The 24,052-nt window shown below is 36.9% G+C and overlaps 1 protein-coding gene across 2 annotated transcripts in view; it reads left to right on the forward strand.

Annotated features, from left to right (window-relative positions):
- The first annotated feature begins 19,661 nt into the window (after positions 1–19,661).
- The window catches only part of LOC145694714 (phospholipid-transporting ATPase ABCA3-like), a 187,752-nt gene continuing 183,361 nt past the window's right edge, over positions 19,662–24,052 (forward strand). For both annotated transcript variants that reach the window (XM_081771243.1, XM_081771244.1), the window contains exon 1: positions 19,662–19,734. The gene's annotated coding sequence lies outside the window, so the exon portion shown is untranslated. The remainder of the gene's footprint in view (positions 19,735–24,052) is intronic.

Consider the following 24,052-nt stretch of genomic DNA (forward strand, 5'->3'; position numbering starts at 1 on the left):
TTGCGATTGCGCAGGGCTCTGCGGGTTGCTAGTTTTAAATGTCACTTAATTGTGAATCTTTTAAAACATCCAGCAACACTGAAAAATTGACTACCAATAGTGTGTGAGGTGATACAATATTACGTGCACCAGAAACGAGAGACTGCTATTCATTTCTCAATCCAAGAGCATGCATCATTTCAGTTTTGTGTGTTGTGTTTGATACTATTCTGATTTTCCACTTTGGGCAAACCTGCTTTAACACTGTGCTTCATCCCTTATTTTCGTACTTCAGTGATTTTACTCTTTGTGGTCTCATATTATGGTTTTAAATAGTTTGAATTGTGTACTATATGTTCTCTTCTACATCCGATATTCATATAGGCCTATCTTCAAACGTTGGCAACACGGTACATCATGACTTCACAGGTATGGTTCTACTCATAATTAGATTTTCTAGATGTTATAATTTGTGTTCCGTGCCATTTAACAAAACTTCATTTTGTACTCAGTTGGCAACACTGCATTACATTTTATGTTATTGAGCATGTCTATGGGTACAATGTTTGTTTACTATACTGCTGTGTAAATATCATTTTGATTACTTTAATCATTTTGAAGTTATTTCTGTGTCAGTGTATCTTTCGCGTTGCTATTCTCACATGATTCTAGATCCTTCTTTCCTCTGTATCTCCTGTGTTTCTGCGTGTCGCCCTTAAAACTTTGGATTCCTTACTTTTCTTCGCTCCTCTATCGATTGCACATTGTTTGATTGGGCAACGCTACTATCAATATAAGATGTTCCGTTGTCAGTCAATATTTATTTGAAGCTATTTTGAATTTTTTCATCATAACATTTTCTGTAATAAATATTCATATTTAAAACACAAATTCATTTTCCAGTTTGGCACCCTGTTTACCCGGCACCTCCTGCGAACGCGTAGTTTGCAAGATTCAAGATCCGGCCCTGTTACAGATATAGTAATATAACAACCATACAAATTTTCAAGTATAATAAACGTAAATAGTAAATTTAGTGTATGTTTCTATTTAGAACCCCCGTGTTAAAAGGGAAAAAAATCCCCGAAATTTAGAATTTCCTTATTTAAATAAGATTTAAAGAAAAAATAATTTTCTTTACAACTTTCACCAAAATAGTTTGATTTTGTTTATGGTGTATATTTTCCTTCAGGTTTCCTATCAAGCTTCGGCAAATTATATATATATATATATATATATACATATATATATATATATATATATATATATATATATTATTTCTCGCAGTTTACTTTTAAAAACCTAATGATAATTTCCTTATTCTTTTACTTTATTTTGAGGACAGCAGTTACATGATTATGTCAGCTGGTCTCTGCTCACATGATGCTGCTCAACACGAAAGAAACGTCTGCATTTAAAGTTGAAAGCTGTAATGCTCCTTCGGTTTCCCGTGGAAGAACATAGGTTAGGATTTAACTTCGAAACTCCAAAATTTAAACAAGCAAATTAAATAAATAAGTATCTATTTTTCTAAATTGTAATTGCAAAATTATATGGTTAAGACATAACTTAGATTTTTAAGTGCAGTAAATTCTATGAAATTAGACGAGTTTATTAAACCGCAATCAATAAATTGTTTTAACAACTGTCATAAATTCCTGATTTTATTTTACTTTTTTCAAGTAAGAGATTATGTAATGGAAGACATATGATGCCCGCATGATGTTCTTTCTTAATATTATCTTTCTCTCTGTATCTATGTCTCTCTCTTCCAGTATTTGTGCATGTTTTGGAGAATGCAACTTTATATTAGTTGCGTGGTGGTTGAGTACGGCATCTTTCTTTCCTGTATTTGAAAGAAAAATGAGTTAACAAGCAACTGGCAAAAAGCCAAAGGCGTTTTCAAATTTCATGGGAGGATGTCAGCCTCCTGTGTGGGTATTTAGGACACATATCATATGGTTAGGACCAGTCTGATCGGTAATAATACATCTTCAAAGAACACATATGAGCTTTCAACTAAATATCAACAATCAAATTATATTACTACTAATAGAAATCTAACGGCTCAGAGTCGGCTTGTAAGAGAAGTCATATTGGTAAAAAATTTAAGTTTTGTTACTTGAAACTAAATAAACAACAGTTATCTAATGTTTTAATCGTTGTATACAACAATTACGACATTAAAAAGGTCTTCCTTCTTTTAGTTTCAAGCGAAAAAAGAACTAAGCACGCTACAGTATCACAATTGTCTGTAAACATCCGAATTTTGGAGGTCACCATAACAGTGATAATGAAAGTGAGAAGGACGTGTCAATGTACAGTACATCGGAAATATCTTCTGTCGAATACTATGAGTGTGAAATGACATATTTCTAAGAAATAGTATCAAAGTTACAAGGGACTGAAAATGTTGCTTTCTTCAAAAGGTTTTATTTCGAAAACGTACATAGATAAGTATCATATTGAACCACATATATGGTTTACAATAAACGTACACGTATATTACAATGCCGTTTACAGCAATTTGATTAACTGATTCATACTAGCTTTGCTATCTATATTAAAAAATTGAAAGTGAGTATGTTTGTGACTCTTAATCTCTTCAACCGTCAGACCGATCTCCATCAAATTTCCAACATAGAGAAAGTTCGGAAGCGGGATATTTTCTTCATTTTACTTTTACAGTGCAACGAAGGAGAGGGGGAAGATATATGTAAAAAAAAAAAAAAAGTAAAAAGTGACTGTATTTGTGACTTCATCACGCTTAAACCACCCGACCGATCTTTAAAAAAATCAACATAGATGAGGTTCAGACATGAGGTGGTTTTTATCATATCACTTTAACGGTAGAACTTATGGGAGGGGGAAGAGAGGGGAGAAATCTATAAAAATAAATTAAACTTAATAACTCTTGAACTACCAGACCGATCTTGATCAAACTTTCAACATAGATAGGGTTCGGGCCTGGGATGTTTTCGTCATTTCACTTTTACGGTGCAACCTAGGGGAGGGGGAGGAAGGTAATATATAAAAATTTATATAAGACTGAAAGTGACTATTTTTGTAACTTAATAACTCTTGAACTATGCGACCGATCTCAATCAAATTTTCAAGATACTTGAGGTTCGGATCTGAAAACATATTTGCAATTTCACTTTAACGGTAGATCCTAGGGGATGGGAGGGGAGGGTGACGTATAAATAAAAGCTAATAAAACCTAATAACTTTTGAACCACCCAATCAATCTCGATCAAATTTTCAACATATATAAGGGTCGGGCCTTGGGAGCTTTTTATCGTTTCACTTTGGCAAGCCAACGTAGCGGAAGGGGAGGGGGATATATATGTAAAATAATAAAATAAAAATGACTGCCTTTGTGACTTCATCACTCTTGAATCACCCGACCGATCTCAATCAAATTTTTAACATACATGAGTTTAGGGGCAGGGATTACTTTAGGCTATTCAGTTTGACGATGCAACGTAGGGTAGGGGGAGGAGGAGAGAAACTTCAAAATGATCAAAAATGACCGATATTAGTGTTGAATCCATAGTTTTCGGGGTCGGTGAGAGAAACAGTGACAGTTCTGATGCTGTTTTGAATTCAGGTTCAGCCCTGATAGTTGGGGGAGGGGGAGGGTAGAACGTAGGGGAGGGGGATAAACATTTAAAAATGTTCGAAAATTATTAATATTAGTGTCGAAACCATAGTTTTAGGAGTAGCTGAGATTAACAGTGACAATTCTGATGCCGTGTGTCGCAGGAAGAAGGAGGGGGAGGGGAACTATATATAATAATGATCGAAAATAACCAATATTATTGTCTAATCCATAGTTTTCGGGATCATTCAGATGAACAGTGACATTTCCGATTCGGTTTAAATCTAAAATCAGTCCCGCCACTTGAGAGAGGGGGAAAAAGATATATATATCCAAATTCAAACCTACAAGTTGGGGGAGGGGGAGGAAGAGATATTTAAAATTGATCAAAAATGACCAATGTTAGTGCTGAATCCACATTTTTTTGAGTTCGCTGAGATGAACGGTGACACTTCCGATGCATGGCCCGCAACATAGGGTGGGGGAAATATATATATGGTCAAAAATGACAAATACTACAGTTGATAGTGCTCTCAAACGGGTCGGGTCAGGTCAACTCGGATCGGGTTGTCGGGTCAGGTCAGTCGGGTCAGTTCACGCCAATATGGAGTCTGGATTTAGAACAGCGTTTCCCAACTGGTGTGCCGCGAGGAAATGAAAACAAAATTCTTAATTATATAGCAACCAAATTGCAAGACAGGAAATATGTGTATTTGAATTTCACATTATTATGAACCTCTGCAATGGAAAAAATACAGTAATTGTAATATATTATTGTACATACATTACTACCACATAGATTGTAATTCGAAAACAGAATTTTATTAATGTTGAAAAATGTATTTATTATCCTTGTTATGACCATTGTTGCTTCTTTATTGTTACAGGTTATTTCCTAACTTGAAATTTTAAAATCTTATTCTATCCTTTCGACAAAGAAACACTCATACAAATTACCGCCATCTGTTTTAAAAGTACAAGAGATTTGTTTGTCGTTCGTTATTTAGTGATCATCCTTAGTGAAATGTTGGATAGTCTTCGCAAAAAAAAGTGTATTTTTAAAAGACTGAGTCCTATATTTCATTGGAATTGTTATCTATTTTTGAATTTGAATGGAAAATAAGCATAATGCTTTACGATGGAGGAAAATCAGTGATCGAGCTTTATTCTCTGTGACTGTGTTGCCACAGTCCTAGCTCTGGAGCGGGCTGAAAAATAGTACCAAATTGGAACAAAAAGGGCTGAATTCATTATTTTATATCAGTGTAATACATGGCTCTATAACACGAAACTAAAAGAGGTACAGTTCTAGAACACTCCCCCTTCTCTTCGAAGAGTACAAATCAAGAAACTACTCTTTTTAAAAATTACTTTTCAAAGACATCCAAAAAGTAGGGCCCCGAAAAACCGTGGAAATAAATGAAACTTTTCTCACATGCAGGAAATAAAACAGAGGCCGCAAATTAAAAGGGAAAACGCAGTGGCGGATCTACCTAGGTAGAAGGTAAAAACGGGGGCCGGGCAGAACCCAGGCTATGATAAGTAGTTATATCATGAGTTTACTATAAACTTTCAAAAATATATATGTAATAGCTTAAATTATTTTTGTCACCTAAAAAAGTGGGGGGTCTAGGCCCCCGGCACCAGGCTAGATCCGCCACTGGGAAAACGGTTATCATCTTCGGTATGTATTGTCAGAAAATCACACGCGCCTTTATTTCAAAGTGAAATAAACCAAAACGGCATTCTGGCCATATATGAAAAAATATATATAAAACGAGGAACAAATCAATCATCTCCGAGTTCGTGTGTAAACAGTACGTTAATAAAAAATAACAAAGTATAATTATCCACCTTATTCTCGCTCATTTCAAGACCGAATGAGGATAATAGACTGTAAGGAGAATATAAGGTAAGTAAACTGACATTTGTAGAAAATGTAAAACCGACCCAGAGTCCTGGAACCTTCCCTAAAAGACATCACAATACATTATTAATAATTTTAAGTCACAATGGTATGAGTAACGTGAGAGTAGGAAAAGTCTTACTGACACTTTTGAAAATGTGATAAGTATATGTTAAATGGTGCTGAATTGAGTAGAATTGTACCAATTTTTTCACAAAAAGGGCTGAAAATGCCAGCATGGTACCAACGGGCCGATGAATGACAAAAAGGGCTGAATTTGGTACAATTGTACCAAGTGTGGCAACACTACTGTGACAAGGTCAGTAATCACAGAAAAAAAGGTCAGTAATCACCAAGTAGCGATGAGCGTATTTTCTTGCTTTCTGTATAGTATGAAAGACCATAATCAAAATCACACTTGGTCTTCATTTGTACCGATGAGGCGAGCATTCTTGGCTCTTGTATAGCATGAAAGACCACCAAGACTACGAAATGCAGGACCAAGACTTGACTGCAAGACAAAGAATAAGACGCAGTATTGATGACCAAGACCCAGGGTGCGAATTGTTTGAATTTTATTTGTTGGGCTGAAAGTGATGAAATAAAATTAGTACTTTATAATTAATTATCATACTGTATTTTTACATTTTAAATTACAAAATTCATATGTATCTTCTTACGTACAACTTTATATACTGTAAAATACGTTTTAATTACCGAGAAAGAGAAATCAAAGTGGCACGGGTCCCGGAATCATAAGAACCTATTTTGGAATGAAAGTTGAAGGGTTGGAAAAAATCACAGGTGTTCTCCTGTTTCCTCAACCCTTATCATTGTAGTTAAACGATTTTCCTTTTGTCTCCGCCAAGAGACTCTTGCCACTGCCTTCCGAGAAGACTCCCTGCCGTCCGAGCAGGTGAGAACACTGACCTTCAAGAAATATTTCGTCACATAGGACTAAAGCAAGAAAAAATAAATAAATTTCTCCCACGCCGGACATTGGTATCAGTTATAAAAAGAAATAACAAAACCTCAAAAGTGCCAAATGTTCATTAAGATGCATATACAAATCCTCCGCTTGATGGTTAACGTGTATCGTAAGAGAGACTTCGGTACACGTGGTCCGGGTTTAATTCCCAATGGGAGTGCATTTTGGCGTTCACCCAGTGTCGTGGCCATAGTGCTCTCAAACGGGTCGGGTTAACTCGGGTCGGGTTGTCGGGTCGGGTCATTAGGGTCAGCTCGGGTCGGGTTGTCGGGTTGGGTCAATCGGGTCAGCTCGGGTTGGGTTGTCGGGTCAGGTCAATCAGGTAGGATCACGGTTCGTGTCAGTCGGTTCGGGTCGGGTCAGTCAATTTGGGTCACGGGTCTGGTCGGGTCGGTCTTCAACCCGACCCGTTGAGAGCACTAACTGTTGAATCTATAGTTCTTGCGGTCGCCGAAGTGAACAGTGACCCTTCTGATGCTGTTCAAGTCCATTTTCAGCTCTGACACTTAGGGAATGAGGAGGGATGACATAACATTAAAATGATTCAAAATGAGCAATATCAGTGTCCATTTAAATTATTTATTTCAACCCAGCCAAGCGGATAATATATGCTAGTATTCAATAACTTACACTAAAATACAAATTCTGAGCAAAGCAACGTTTATTATAAAATAATAAAATAATAAATGTGACAGTTTCGGGTATCTAACATAACAGAAGAAGGATATGTTAGATATCCGAAACTGTCACATTTATTATTTTATTATTTTGTAATAAACGTTGCTTTGCTCAGAATTTGTATTTTAGTGTAAGCAATTTGATATCTCAAACCGTTCCGGAGATGTGAAAAACCATGGGTAGAAGTGGATATGCTGCTTAAAATGATATAATTGAGGGAAATTGATTTAAAAAGTTGTTGTATTCGTCTGCTTATATAACATTATAGCGATAGCTTCTGGTAGTTGTACTTACAAGAAATTATCGCAATTCCATAATTTTAAGCAATATTGCAAACTTTAGCAATGTTCATCAATACAAGTTTTTTTGACAACAAAAGTTTGAAATAGAATGAAATTAAGAAAATGTTGAAGAATTAAATTGCTCTGCCTGAAATCTAACTCAACGCTGTAGTAAAGTAGATTGAATGGAATATCGCACTTATCTGAGTACCACTATTGACCAACCGGATTTCTCAGAAACGGAGCAAGACGTATATACTCCTGTGGATACTATAACTTCGGTACTTCATGAAGGCTTTTCATATCGACCATTAAGTCTAATAGTTTTCACCGAAGTTTACCACCTCAATATTTACTTTCGATAGGTGCTAACGAGAGTCTACAAAGATTAAAACATATTGAAAATCCAGAGTGCTTACGCTTATAGCGTCACTTTCAGCGTACAGTGCAAAAATATATTAAGGTCTATAAGCTTCGTCAATGTACTATAGCTTGTAATAATTAGCTGACACTTTACACACATCCCGACATTGGAATCGTTTCCATATGCTTGTGGTTGCAAAAGTCACACCTCTTATCCTCCTACCGACCATCACACAGATAAAGAAAAGATAGATGCTTTCGAAACTTATCTGCAGACTATCTTCAACACTATGAGAAGCTGACATTCCTCGGAGGTATCTTAATAATATCAATTCACCAGAACTTCAACTGGACAAGTGTCATATTCTGCCCAATCATCATCTTACTATCCCTATCATCATAATGGATATCTCATCGTCACAGCTTCTAAAGGTAACACCGCTCCTGGTTTAGACTCAATTACCTACGGCCACGTTAAAGAGATATCTTTCATCTTAATTAACATGCTCGCAGTTATCTTCACATTTATTCTTCGCATACGTTACCTTCTTATTCACTGGAAAACTTTCAAACTCTTGTTTGCCAAACCTGACAAACCTCTAAATACAGTATCATCATACCGTCCTATACAATTAGCGCCCACTTTTAGCAAAATACTGGAACATATACTTGTCAACAGACTTCACACTCAACTGACGGTCTACTTCATCTGTCAACAGACTTCACATTCATCTTCTTCTTCCTTAACACCAAGCTGATCTCCGATCAGACTTTAGTATTAATGATCAGTTACTTCAACTAACCTACATGATCATCATTCATTATAACTTTCCAAAGCCTTCTTGTTTAGTTTTATTTGATTTCGAAGTCATTTGATAAAGTCAGGCACCTAGCACCTCTTCACAAATTCCTGTCTTCTCGTCTTCCTCTCATGTACATCCGCTTTATCTTCAACTTTCTTACGAACCGTCTAGCATATATCTACACAAATTTCAGTATATCTTACCCTGTATTTCTTCATAGTGGCATACCTCAAGGCACTGCATTGTCTCCACTTTTATATTTGCTATATGTTACTGACATGCCGTCCCTGACTCACAAAGTCCATATTTTCCAGTTCACTGACGACACAGCCTTCCTAGCTTTGGCTAAGACTCTTTCCCAGATAAATCCCACGAACGAAGCCATCATCAGGCTTAGCAACTGGTCGAACATGACGCTTAAGGATTAACGCCTCAAAAGTCCAAGCCATAGTTTTTATTCCACCGAAACGGAGATTGAAACTTTATTGAATTCCAATCGTCTTTTCTTCACTGTTAATGTTGTTGCTGTAACACCAATCCAAAATGGCAACATACTTGAGTATCATCTTTCATGGCACACACGCCTTGCTACCGGCGTCGTCAGCAAAACAAAAACAGACTGAATCGAATTAAAAGTCCCATAGGAACGACTTGAGTTCTCCACGCCTCTACAGTGCTTAACATGTATAAGGTCTTCCTCCGACCCGTTTCCACATATGGGTTCACAGCATGGATATCGGCAATCGCACAATATTACCAAAAGCTGCTTATTATAGAACAACTGATCTTCGCTTATTCTTTCGCATTAAGTTACCGAGTATCACCTTCCCCTATCTTCTGTACCATTGGAAGCTCTTCGCCTTAAACACATTGAACACGCTTCCACCTCATCAATGTACTTCTACATCACTATCCTCGCTTTTTACTCTTTATAAGTACATACTTCCTCCCGACCATCCAGACTATGATATCATTCAGACCTTAACACATTGCATATCCCGGCTCATAGGCCTATCTCGCCTTCATATCCTATACAGTAAATCCATTTGTTAGTAACAGGGCCTCCTTATATGTTCCATCACGTCTAGAGTCCTCCCTGCGCAGAAGATTGTAACTCACAATTCGTCTTAATAACCGCTTCCTTTGTATTCTGTCGTTTCTGCAGAACTTCATTTTCATTTTCACTCATCCTCATCTCATGAGTTGCAAATACAACTATGCATCCGAACAGCTGTCTATTCTATCTATCCGAAAAGCTTTTTCCCTAATAAAAGATGTAGCCTTTGTTGTGGATGCTTGCTACGAACTAGTGAAAACCCACAGTTGCGGAACTATGATAGTCTTACAAAGTTTGCTATTTTAATATTGAAACAGATCTATAACTTCCTGTTGCAGTAGATGTATAATGGGAGATGAAGTCTGTTCAGTATAAATTTCAACTACTTTTGGTCTTAACAGAAAGATAGAGACGTGAGAATCTATTCTTATGTTAACTCAATTTTTTAAAAAAAAGCGTTTGTCACTATCTACTGCCATTTTTATTTTATGGCGATAAAGGATGAAACAGGAAGTGGTTGATTTCTACAATTTCCGGTTTGAATAAAAGGCTAACCGAGGTAATGGGACGTATTCTTTGGACGCTCAATCTATTCTGAAAAACCACTTTTCGATATCTGTTACCGTTTTTCTTTCGGAAAATCAATATTGACACCGGAAGTACAACTAAATTTTTGCTACTTCAGATTTTAGTAGAGCAATAGAGGTAGAGGTGGTCATTGAGAAGTCGAATCGTTTTCAAAGTAGCCCTTGATGCCATCTATTACCGTTTTGTTTTATGGTTATTAACGTTGAAACTGAAAACACTTAATTTCTAACATTTTCGGTTTCAATAGCAGATTAACCGAGGAGATGGGAACCTATTCTTAAGACTGATTCTATTGTAAAAATCCGGTTCTCGATATCTCTTATCATTTCTGCTCAGGTACTTGTCAACGAACGGATAGACGGATGAACATAGTCAATTCTCTAAGACCTCCGAGTGCGATACTTAAACATAGCGTAGTTTGGAAGTCTGAAACTGAATCCCAGTAAGAAAGTATTTAACATCGTATAATAGCTATAATCTGTATGCGTAAGAATTTCAGATTAGTTACAAATTCCCAATATGCTCTCATTCAGGTTCTTCTAATTATATAGTTCGTTTGTAAGTTACGTTTTCATTACCCCAGTATAGAAATTGAAAATGTTATTTCTTAAACAGACAAATAAGAAATGGCATGTACAGTGAATGATTTTCTGCTATTAGTTTTTTATCTGAATTATGTGTTTGACATGTAATAATATTAATAATACACTGCTCACTCTTTAAAATACATCGAAAAAGAGATTGTAGGAAGTCAATATTTGCAGTAGACCAGGTAAAGGATAATCAATTGATTAGTATTACAGCACCGTGAAACAGCAGAGGCGACGGGTGTGTCATGTACCTAGGTAGTGTCAGAAAACAGATGCCGACCAGAGAGCCACAGTTCAATCACACGAAGTTTGATGTGAATTGAGTGTGTTCATAGGTAAAAAAAAAAAAAAAAAAAAGCATCTTGTCGAATACGGCTATCCTTCCATCAGGTTACGCCTTTGATTGCAGACAAATAGTAACCTATCGCGAGTGTGGATTATGCTTCCGCGACATTGGTACCTGTATTGGACAGAATGTAGCTACAACGCAACTCATAGGGACACACAGTCATTCAAATGACCGCACTATACCACGAGCCGCGAGGACAGGCGGCTTGCATGCTGAATCGGACAGCATAATGTCGCACACTGCCGCAAACGCTGGAAGCTGTTGCACAGGGCCCAGTATTCCCACAAACAGTTCTAAATCGTCAGGCAGAGCGGCCTCCATTGTTGGGCTTGGTCTGACTGTACAGCATGGGAATGTAAAACTACAATGATGTCGCTCACGGAGAGGCGAATGCTACAACATTCTCTTTTCCAGACAAATTCTACTTTTGTCAGCAGTATCATGATGGCCGCATCTGCATCTGGCGCTACTGTAGCATTAGGCTAGGCGATACCCGTATTTTTACATCGCCACATTGATTGGCACCGGGTGTTATGATGTGTGATGCCATTGAATTCCGTATTCGTTTGTATCTCCTATGCATTGGCCGGTATTTGACCAGCAAACGATACACTGACAAGATGTTGGACCCGATTGTGTTTCCTTCAGTGTAATTCCTGCCGGAGACTACATTCCAGCAGGATAACGCGTCAACAAACGGTAAGCTTACTGTCATACACTTCCTAGCTGTACACAAATTTCCTCTGCTTCTTTAGCTGGCGTGTTCCGCAGATATCTTGTCTATTTAACACGTCTGGTCGATAGTTCCATAACGCTTTTCACACCTGCGAACTCCACCAGCTACACTTGATAAGCTGTGGCATTATAAAAAAGACGAATGACTTGTCGTGCCTCAGGAGAACATCCAAGGGCTCATTTTCTCGATGTTGCAGCAGTTCCGTAGTAGCTACTATCTGCCGTCAGTTCTGCTTAGCTGTCGCTACATTGTTGCGTATCTCACATAGCGGCAAGTTTAATCATTGGCCACTTCTATCATCAAGTCTCTGAATATCAATTTTGGCGCTGCTATTTTGTCTGCTTCTTGACGCTGCATTTTTAATAGCGAGCAATGTACTTGAAGTACGATTATTATACAAGATAATGGCATTAAATACGAGGTCGTACCAAAATTATGTGTCGTTTTGCTCCATTCAAGTAAGTAAATATGGCGTAAGTGTATAATCATGTACGAATTCCTATATTTACGTATAAATGAACTTCAAATTTTAAAGTAAAAATGTGGAAAGAAGGTGGGTAAAGGTCAGACTTTTTCAGCTTATGATAGTCACAAAAAGTAAGAGTTCATAAAAGTCAGCATGTCGTACGAATATAAAGTTCAAACGTTGAACGGTACAACTCTGTAAGATACTTATTTTACAACTCTGTAAAATATTCTAAGAAGGCGCATAAAGAACCCCGTAACCAAATTATGGTTGGTTGAACGGCTCGGGGAAAGACAATGGTAAGTCATTTCTTTAGCTTTCGAGTAAACTGGTGAAGAAAGATCAATGTCCCCATGCAATGAGACATACCAAACAAGCTTCCTCCTGTTATCTGCAGATAGATTTCCGAAATTAAACTGCCTACATACTATACTTGAAGCGTATCATGTTAAAATTATTGTTGCAAGTTCGAATAAACGACTAAATTAGCAGAATATTCAGTGACTTGTGTAGAGACAAGGTAAGTTCACTTCTGTGAAATTGAGTTATTAAGTGGAATGGGTCGGGATGGGGCTACAGAACAATATGTTGATAGTTTAGTTTCGGAGATGTACTTGTAGGTAGTAGGGGAAGCTTGTTTGGTATGTGTCATTGCATGGAGAAGTTGAATTTACCTTTCCAGTTTACTCAAAATTTAGAAAATATGACCCACCAGTGTCTTTCCCCAAACCGGTCAAATAATAATGCTTTATTTGCGGAGCCATTTATGTAATTTAGAGGACGGCCTGCCTAGAGAAAGGGCGTGGTTCAAATATACGGATCAAATAATACAAGTTACAGATATGGAAGAAAAAGTACAAAGAAATAAAAAGTCTGTTCCGGAATAGCGTAGGATGGAAAGCTGTGTCAAATCAATCGAGAGATTGCTGACCTGAGATGATGATTATGATGATGATGGGGCATCTTATAGAGATGTATTGCTTAATGCTTGAACATCATATTCAAATGATATACAGTCATTTACGAACACTTTTACTTGCTATGACTATCAAATGTGAAAAATGTTTATCCACCTCCTTTTATTTTAGAGCCGCGAAGGGTCAGCGGTAAATACCTCATCTCCGATACGTAGGGGTTATTGGTATGATCCCTTTCTCAATATCTCCACCTTGCCACGGTGCGGAGGCTTGCGTACTCTAATGATCCCAAGAGCTATGCCGGAGTTAGCTTCGCTATTAGAGGGCTTCCCATGCCGGGCAGGTCTTTAGGAGTAGGAGTCAGACCTGCAGCACCTCTACCATTACCACACTGAGGCTGAAGATGATTGAGATCGGCAAGGCTAGGATGTGGACAGAAGCAGGCAGGGGCAGGATGCCCTCTATGGCTGTTTTACTGCGAGATGGAAGGACCTGGGACACCACCACTTTACTCAGTTCCTAGAAAACAACATTAAAAGAGAAATAAGAGAAAGTAATATTAGGGAATACGACACTACTGTTTCACAGAGGGTCGTCCCCAGCAGTGGAGGAAAACACAGCAGGGCCTCCTCGGTCGTCATGAAAAGAAACCCCTGCAGGATAGGAACCTGGAATGTGCAATCGCTGTTACAGTGTGGAAAACTGAAAAACCATGAACAAAGAAATGGAACGCATGAAGATAGATATCTTGGGAATCAGCGAAGTTAGATGGCCTGATGGAGGAGACATGTGAAGCGGAGACTTCAGAATGATTTACTCAGGAGCTGCAAACGGTACAGCAGGAGTCTGTTTTGTCTTTAATAAGAAAATAGGACAGAAAGTTATAGGCAGTTGGAAATACAATGAAAGGATAATAATGTTGAAGATAGCAACCGAACCGAGGAATATGGCGATAATCCAAGTATATATGCCTACATCAAGCTACACAGATGAGGAAGTAGAAGAAACCTATGAGCAAATAGAAGAAGTATTGATGAAAGTTGAAGACCAGGACAATTTAATCATCATGGGTGACTGGAACGCAGTAGTCGGCGAAGGCAAAGAAGAAAATGTAGCTGGGAATTTCGACCTAGGAGAAACGAATGCGAGAGGTACATGATTAATTGAGTTCTGCAAAAGCCATAATCTGACTGTAACGAACAACCACTAAGAAGAAGATAAACATAGTCAAGACCAGTAGACAAAGAAAGATATCAAATAGACTATATACTGATCCGACAAGCATTTTGAAATCAAGTGAAGAACAGTAAGAGTTACCCAGGAGCAGACGTCGACTCAGACCATAATTTAGTTTTGATGAAGAGCAAACTCCGATTAAAGAGGAAACGAGTGGTAGCACCAAACAAAAGATGGAACACAATCAAGCTAAGAAGAGATGAAAACATGAAAAGGGAATTTGCAAATGCGACGGTAGCTTTAGCAGGTCATGGCATCGACTCGAAATGGGAAGCCATGAATGCAGGGATTACAAAAGCTTCCGACGAGCACATAGGAAGAGAAACGAGAACCCAATATAAACCCTGGATAACAGCAGAAATATTGGAAATGATGGCGCAAAGAAGACAGTTCAAGATAACAAACCAAGAAGAGGAATACAAAAGGGGCAGAAATCACATCAACAGAGAAGTAAAGAAGGCCAGAGAAAAGTGGATAAACAACTTGTGCAAAGAAATTGAGGAAAATGTAGTCAAAGGCAATACAGAAACGGCATATAGAAAGGTTAGAAAACAGTTCGGTGAGAAAAAGAAACGCACAGACATTATCATAGACAGGCACGGAACAACGCTAATAGAAGCGAAGCAGTTAACAAGAAGATGGAAGGAATACATTGAAGAACTCTACAAAAATGACAGAGTGAACGAAGAAGAAATAGAAAGACGTTGATGAAAATGAATTAGAATCGCCAATTTTACAGTGCAAATTTGACAATGCTTTGGAGAAAATGCAACATGGTAAAGCCCCAGGAATAGGTCAAATACCAACGGAAGTGATTAAGAATCTCGGAATAGCAACAAAGAAGAAACTATTTAATATTATTAAAGAAAAGTACATCTTGGGGAAAATACCAAAAGACTTCGAGAAAAGCATATTGGTACCTATCCCGAAAAGGAAGGGCGCACAGAAATGCGAAGAACACAGAACTCTAAGTTTGCTTTCCCATGCATCAGAAATACGTAAATTTAATAGGAGATGACAAGAGAACAATAGAAAGAAATGCAGAGATCTTATTAAACGCTTGTAAGGACATTGGTTTAGAAGTAAATGCTGAGAAAACTAAATACATGGAAGTTCGTCGCGATTGTAATACGGCAAATTATGGATGCATTAATATCGAATAATATTATTGATAAAATGGATACTTTCAAATATTTAGGATCTAACAGAATATTAACAGAATAAAACAATATTCATGAAGAAATTAAATGTCGACTAAAAACAGGGAATTCGTATTAGTATTCAGTTCAAAATGTCTTGTCGTCGCGAATTCTGTCGAGGAATTTGAAGCTTATAATATATAAAACAATCATGCCTGTTGTTCTGTATGGTTGCGAAACATGATCGCTTACTCGGAAGGAAGAACATACATTGAAAGTATTTGAGAACAAGATCCTGAGACGAATATTCCAAACCAAGAGGAACGGAAATAGGGAATGGTGGAAACATCATAACGAGGAACTAGGGCTGTTCCGATAATCGAGTAATCGATAACAATTCGATAAAATTTCAAAACCGTTTCATCGATAAAGAATTTTAATTTTATCGAATTATCGAACTTTCGAGACTCCCGAAATGTTTGAGACTCTTGAAATGATCGAGACTCCCGAAATGTTCGAGACTCTCGAATTGATCGAGACTCCCGAAATGTTCGAGACTCCCGAAACGTTCGGGACTCTCGAAGTGTTTGAGGCACTCGAAATGTAAGAAACATTAGACAACTTCGAGACACTCGAACTGTTCGAGAGTCTCGAATTGTTTGAAAGCAGCAAATTCAGAAATATATCAATATGATCGCATTTGTCGAGTCTCTTGAATCTATATATATAAAAGAGAACGTACAAATCCTTTGTTAGCTCATCACGCTAATACGGCTGAACCAATTTCTTTCATTTTTGGGGGGTTATTAAGATTTGGACCCTAGATGGTTTTTATCATATCACTTTAATTTTCAATTACCAGTGTCTTGAGATAATTGACCATTCAAGTGTCCATAACGTAGAAATCCTTTGTTAGCTCATCATAGGTAAATCTAACCGTATTTATATGCAACCCACATGACCGTGTCACTCGGCGGGTTAACATAAATGACAGGCGATATAATGTTAACATTTACTGCAATCTTCTATGGTTTTTATCATATCACTTGAAAGCGAAAAAGTAAAAATTATCTAAGTAACAAAGTTTATTGCGTTCCGGGGTGACCCCAGCGAAGCGGGGTGAACGCTGCTAGTATTCGGAAAAGTTCGTGGTTATCGGAGTGTTCGGAAGAAACAATGCATTCGAGGTTATCATAGTTGTATATAATATGTATTACATATATGTAGGGTGCTCATATTACAACTTCTCCCTTTAGCAATGTAGTGAAGGAAAAGTTTTTTTCCCCACAGATCTGTGCAAGGTTTAAGCAGTCTGTCAGAAGAGAGAAAGAGGAAGAGAAAACATGCATCACCAGAATAGAATTGGAACCCAAGACACCATTAGTCTACTAATAGTCACTTTGCCGATTGCGCCTATAACGGGGCAGGCAGGAAAATAATTTTACATATGATTTCGACAAATACAACTTTGCATTAACTTGTCAGGTGAAAAAAGTTGTTTGATTAGTTTGGCTGCAAGAAGAAATCATTGGAGAGGTGAAGGAACCGAACTGTCCATCACTACTTTTGATAATACCCGAAACTTCGATAATACTCGAAATGTCGATAATACCCGAAACTTCTATAACACTCGAAATGTCGATAATATCTGAAACTTCGATAATACTCGAAATGTCGATAATACCCGAAACTTCGATAATACTCGAACTTTCGATAATACCCGAAACTTCGATAATGCTCAAAATTTCGATAATACCCGAAACTTCGATAATACTCGAAATGTCGATAATACTCGAAATTTCGATAATTTCAAATACTCGAACGGTTTCGAGTAACCGATGACAATTCGATAAATTTTCACTTCCGAAGTTCGATAGGTCCTCAGCCTTATCGAACACCTCTACGAGGAACTACATAATTTATACGGTTTACCAAACATTGTTAGGGTCATCAAGTCTAGGAGGCTCAGGAAGGCAGGTCATGTAGCCAGAATGGAAGAAAGTAGAAACGCTTTCAAAGTCTTGACTGGAAGACCAATCGGAAAACGACCATTAGGAAGATCTAGGAGCAGATAGGAGGACAATATTAAGATGGATCTGGCAGAAATAGGAATACAAAGTAGAAATTGGATCCAATTGGCTAAGGATAGAAGTCAGTAGAGAGCTTTTGTGATCACGCTCCATAGGTCATAGAGTTAGTTAGTTAGTTAACTTTACGTATATGTCATTTTTTACATGTCAGTCTGTGAAAAACTCGATTCTATATTGTTCGTCATAATAAGGCTATCTTCAATTCTATGGGCACTTAAATACAAAAACATATGTTTAAGGGATCCACGTTGGTTCAGTGGTAGAGCGTGAACCTTGGCGCGTGCTTTTTCTCGGTGTTCTTTCGTTTCTTTCCACTTTCGTTTTTCCACAATTAACTTAGCCTCAGTGAAATAATCATAGAGCTTTAGAGCTTTAAACTCAATTAATAATAAATATTTTAAGCTAAATTCGTACTTCTATTCGTACTTCTATTGTTATTTATTACACCGCAAATATTAATTTCAGTAAAGATAAACGTAACATGCATTACAAAAGATTTCTTGTATTGAAGTAATTAACGCTTTGGTGATAAGAGACTTCAGAACTAGCATCAAAAATCATTTTACATTAAATATATTGGTTCTCAATGTACTGTATATATTACGTATACTTTAAAGAAAAACCTACCCTTTTACTACTTGAAAAGATGACTTGCGTCTTCTAATTCAAAGGGGAAAACCAGGAAGAAGATACTGAACTTTGATCATGCTTTGATAATAATAAAAAAAGAATATTTGTATCTTTGTGTGTTCTCTTCTGAACTTATAGCAAATCTGAATTTCCTATGACATCGAATTTGTTATTCGATGGCCTCATCAGACGAAGAGAACCTTATTATTTCACTTGCGCATGGTTCTTTTCCACGATCGATCGAGATCAGTGATACCAGCTTGTGGAGAATATCCCATTTCTAGGGATGTTTTGACATTAATTTCTTGAAAACAGATAAAGGGAATTTTTATCGAAATTAATAACATACTCTTATGTGGGACTTTTCACGTATATCAAATCCACGCCAATAAAATTTTCTACAGGCGAAAAAATAGACATAAAAGGCATTAATACAGTGCCTTGCCACCGGAAGGGGGGGGGCGATCGGGGCGACGGCTTCAGGCGTCGAAGAAAGGGGGAGAAAAATTCGGAAGGAAAAAATAAAAGATATGTAAAATGGAAGAAAAATAATAAAAAGTACGCAAAATCAAGGAATAGCAGGGTTTATTTTTGAATTTTTTCTTACGCTTCGCACCAAAAGTACGGTGGCGCTCACTGTCGACCTCACTCATATGTAAGGGGCGCCGTCGTATACTCTCGCCCCGGGCGTTGATTTCCCAGGGCATGGCACTGCAGTAATAAATGTAAAAATAATGTCAAATTTTAACCAACTTTTCAATTTATTTTTCTTTTTTAATCAGGAAAGTTTATTATACTAAGGAAAGAAGTAGTTTCTGGAGTGTCTGATAGGCCCCTACTCAAAAATCAACCCCACAAAGAACGTAAATTGTACTCTGTTATTTAAAGAAAGAAGATAATGAAATAATGAACGAGTGAATAAAAGATAAAACAAAATATCAGATGATAAACAACCAACTTCCTTATCGCACCAATGTGTGATGAAGACACTTCATTTCTCAAAAATTAAAAAAAAATATATAAAAAAAACTGTTTTCTATTAAGGAGATACTTATTTACGAACTATCTTGTATACATAGAAGACCGAACAGTTTTATGTTCAAATTTTACAACTGTGTTATTATTATTATTATTATTATTATTATTATTATTATTATTATTATTATTATTATTATTATTATTATTATTATTATTATTATTATTATTATTATTATATGGGATTTTATAAATTTTCAAATTGGCACCACTGCGTCGGATGTTGGTTGTTCCCAACAGCCCAGGAGGCAAGAAATTTCAAATCTACTTAGCTGGTAGCGTGTGTCTGATCTAACGACACGGTACGTACATTATTTAAAACATCTTTCAAAATACTTATTAAGCATACATGGCCACTTTTAGTTATACAGTCCACAGCAAAAAGCCTGCAACATGAGCATGTAATGTTATTATGAAACGACGAAATCTTTTGCTCCAAAATAAATGTGCAGGGGAGGACGCCGAGGTTTCTCCTCGCGTGATTCTTGCCACTTAGACGTTATGTTGACTCCCTGCGCTGTTAGGCGTAGTTTCACAATAAACTTACATACTTATGTTGCAGGTTTTTTTTTCTGCGGACTGTACACAATATATTTGTTGTAGTTTTGTTAAAAGTGAATTTTCAAATTTTAGGAAAATATTATATTATTTAATTAATATATATAACACTCCTAAGAATTTAGCAGCAAATTATGGTCTGATAACGAACATACGTAAAATTGGTGACGGAGTGTCGAGAAATTGACCATGCATTACATACTTGGACGTGTGCCATTTGGGCAGCAATATTCCTTTGGATAGACATCTTTACGGATAGGGAAATCAACGGGTATCCGCACAATATGGCTTTATGCGAATATATATTTATCTTTCTTTGCGGATGGCGCATAAAATTGCGGATTGTCATTAAAATAAATTTTATGATAATTTTTTCGAAATACTTTAATTATTGACTTCTTGTACTGAAAAATGTTCAGTACCTTTTTGGATCAACAAAATTATGTTTTGTTTCATTTTCTCTACGCTTTTATGTGAGTTTTTGTTGAGTTCGCTCATTCTTCTCTCCAAATGGTATTTTATCTTATTTTTATCTTTGTGCACTACGCAAAGGCGATTATGCCTAATAATTAACAACACAAAAATAATACAATTTGGCGTAAAATTATTTGAGACTATTAAAAAATTGTCAATTTTCTTCTTAGAAGTATTGAGAAAAATGAAATGAAATATTTGTTTTACGTCCCACGTTTATGCCGGCTAGGCTAAAGGAGACGGTGATTATGAGAAATGAATGAAATGGTGGAATGAAGAAAGTGGAAGGAAACGGGAGTACCCCGAGGAAACACACACACACGGTGTTTGTCCACCACAAAGTTCACTTGACGGGAGCTGGGATTGAAGCGGGAACCCCATGCACCATAGGTGAATGCTATACCACTGAGCCATCGCGGTCCCTTTAGAAATATTGAGCGAATCTTAAGCAACTGCGTGTTTCATTTCGCGATTTACCGTATGTATGGATTTTGTTGCATTTTAGTAAACGTATTAATTTACAATTCGAAGGGATAAAGTAACTTGAATTGATCGATATCACATTGTAGAATTTACAAAAGTACAAAGTAATACAATTACTATGTGAAATATGATTTTTGAAATCACTATTGTTATAGAGCATAAGTGGATGCGGGTATGAATGCGAATGGAGATGTTGCGAATGTTATACCTTGCATCCCTGTAGACTTCTATCTTTGGGAAAATAACGCCAGGTTAATGATATTAGTTAGTTGACTAAATAGAGTTAACATTCCAGTGAGTAGCAAGGACATATAAAGACGTTGACTTAGAGCTTCACGTGAGATCTGAACCACACAACCTCCCAGCAGGAATCGAACTCGGGTCTCTCGCGCCAAAGACACGTACAGTAACCATTAAGCAACGAGGGAACTCGGGGAGTACTTGATACTTTCATACGAAACAGAAAAATAGTTTGTTCCAAGATAGTAATTGGTAAGTACTGATATATATATATAAATGAAAAAAAAATTCAATCTTAATATAGCGCGCGAGTATCCTAATAATATACGTACTTAAAATACAGCATCCTATAAAAATTTTGTCATACTTTAAAGTGCTATTACGTCGCTTTGGATAATCGTATTTAAATGAAATCGGTCCCATTTGAAAGAAAAATATTTTTGTATATGTCAACAATGGACAACAATGACAATAATGGACGGATCAAACACAGACAAAGTAAATTTGCTCATGTTTACTTTGTGATTAGTCGATATCGGTTCATTGTTGGACAGTGGCGTATTTAGGGAGTGGCTAAAGGGCTCAAGCCCGCTCGAAATAATTTCGTTATTATGTTTTCGCACCATATATACAACACAAATGCTTCTTACTGGTTCTCAAGCCCTCCCCCCTCCCCGAAACAAGATCCTAAATACGCTACTGCTGTTGGATATGTAACAAAGAGTTGTTGTTTCTGCTGGAGGGGTCACTTGGGAAGCTTTTATGTTTCTGTACTGTTATGCCGTAGTGTAGTAATATAAATTTATTTCCTTTCATTCTATTGTGTTATTATTAAAGAATAAGTTTTAAGAGTTATGGTAACCCCACAAGAACGAAGATGGCGTGTTTTGAAATACGCATAGTCAGGTGCAGGTTCAGCGTGCTTTTAGGCGAAGGTTTCAACATCAGGCTCCTACATACACGTCAATTTTGAAGTGGTACCGTGATGTTGTGTTTAGTTGCTGCATATTTCATCAAAGGAAAGGCCATTCAGAGAAAGACCATCTCTCAATGGGTAAATTGTAGATGTGCCGAAAATTATGATAATGTCTTCTACAAGTGGACTCCCATTGCCTTAAAACCTGCAGGAAGTGCATGTTGGAGCGTGTGTAGCGTGAATGGGAATATCGTCTTGATGTGTGCATCACCAGTCGTGAGGCCCACATTCAATGTCTACGAGGTATGGTAAACAATATTTGTGTTTTTCTTTCAAATGTGACCAATTTCATTTAAGTACGATTATCCAAAGCGATACAACACTTTAAAGCATGATAGTATTTTTATGGACACTGTATTTTAATACCAACAATATTAGTTGTGCACTATTATTAGCGTTCAACTATAAAATACCAAGGATAAGACATATTTCATTCGATGGATAGATTCGATTAAGTTGGAGTAAGTAATATAGAGCACCGTAAAGTAATATAGGCAGTCTCATAGAGATATGCATAGTTTCCTCATGCAAAGTTTCTGAGAAAGTCGATTAAAAACTTTTTTTTTTTTTTTTTGTAAACCTAAATATTGTTGATTTACGAAAAAACACCACCTACACTAACAAGATTGAGAGGGAGGTTATTCTTAACGAGATACAGCTAAATTTATGATTGATTAACTTTTTAAAGTTTAATTTTTAACTATAACATTTGATAGTATACGTAATAATATTGGCTGGTTGAAGTGGAGTTTAATGTCATGGGGTCCAGACCCCTCCTGGAAATTATGATGAAACGGAAAAAGATACTACTTATTAAATAGTAAATAGCAATCCTTGCATTAACTTTTAAAGGTTGCAACAATCGAATCCTCTCCGAAATACAGTTTCTGGCTATGAGCCTATGAGCCTATAATTTGAGGTGGAAGTTGTCCAATGATAAGACATACGAGGATTGTCGGAAAAGTATTCGACCTTTGTTTTTGGGAAAATTACATGGCGAAGGTTTGCCACATTTTATATCATGAAAGCTGGACCCATGACATATTTGGTCTACAGGTGGTGTTACTTTCATTTGTATCTGTTGTTGTAGAGGAATAGTTATGTTGGGTACTCTTCTGTAGTCTCGACGCGGTCTTCAATGATGGAGACGTGGATGTACAGATAGGACTCCAAAACAATGAAACCATATCTAGCATCTTGATGCTAGATCTAGCATAATTCACATGCATTTAGCATCTAGCATCTTGACTTTAGCATCTTGGCCGAATCTAGCATAATTTCACTCTTACTTCTGGAAAACAAAAAAAGAGCGAAAATTTAGATGGTTCAAGGACCATCGGGAATTATTCTTTTTAGTTAAAGCGATGGTTGGAGCAATGAAACCAGTTAGTATTTCCGCTGTTGTAATTTATTGTTGAATTCAGAGAAATGTTCAAAAATAACAAAAGGTAACTCTGCGAAACATGTTTACTTACCCATAGTTTTATTACTGTCAACTAAAACCTGAATGTGTGGTTATCTGAGATGTTTCTGTCCCTTTCAATTTACTGCTTGAGAGGGCAGGGATATGAGCGTCAGAGGGCTATGTCGGAAGCGGCATATTTTGTGTAGCCTATATTTCTTAAAATGTTATCCATTCACAAAATATAAATTCGACCTTCCTCTCCGGACGGCATCCCTCAAAACGTGAAAGGCTAAATGGCCTTAGATGCCGAAAGCCCAGAAATCTAAATCCTAGAATGTGCCATTTACCAATTTATTTCATAATTACTCCTGACAACGTCATATTAGCTTTGTATATACATGAATACAGTTAAAACACTTCATTAAAATAATGAAGATAAGCAGAGGTGGGTCTTTAAAATTAGTTGGGAAAAATAGTTTGAAAA

This window comes from Thermobia domestica, chromosome 9 (genome assembly GCF_964235325.1).
Source record: "Thermobia domestica chromosome 9, izTheDome1.hap1.1, whole genome shotgun sequence".
NCBI lineage: Eukaryota > Metazoa > Arthropoda > Insecta > Zygentoma > Lepismatidae > Thermobia > Thermobia domestica.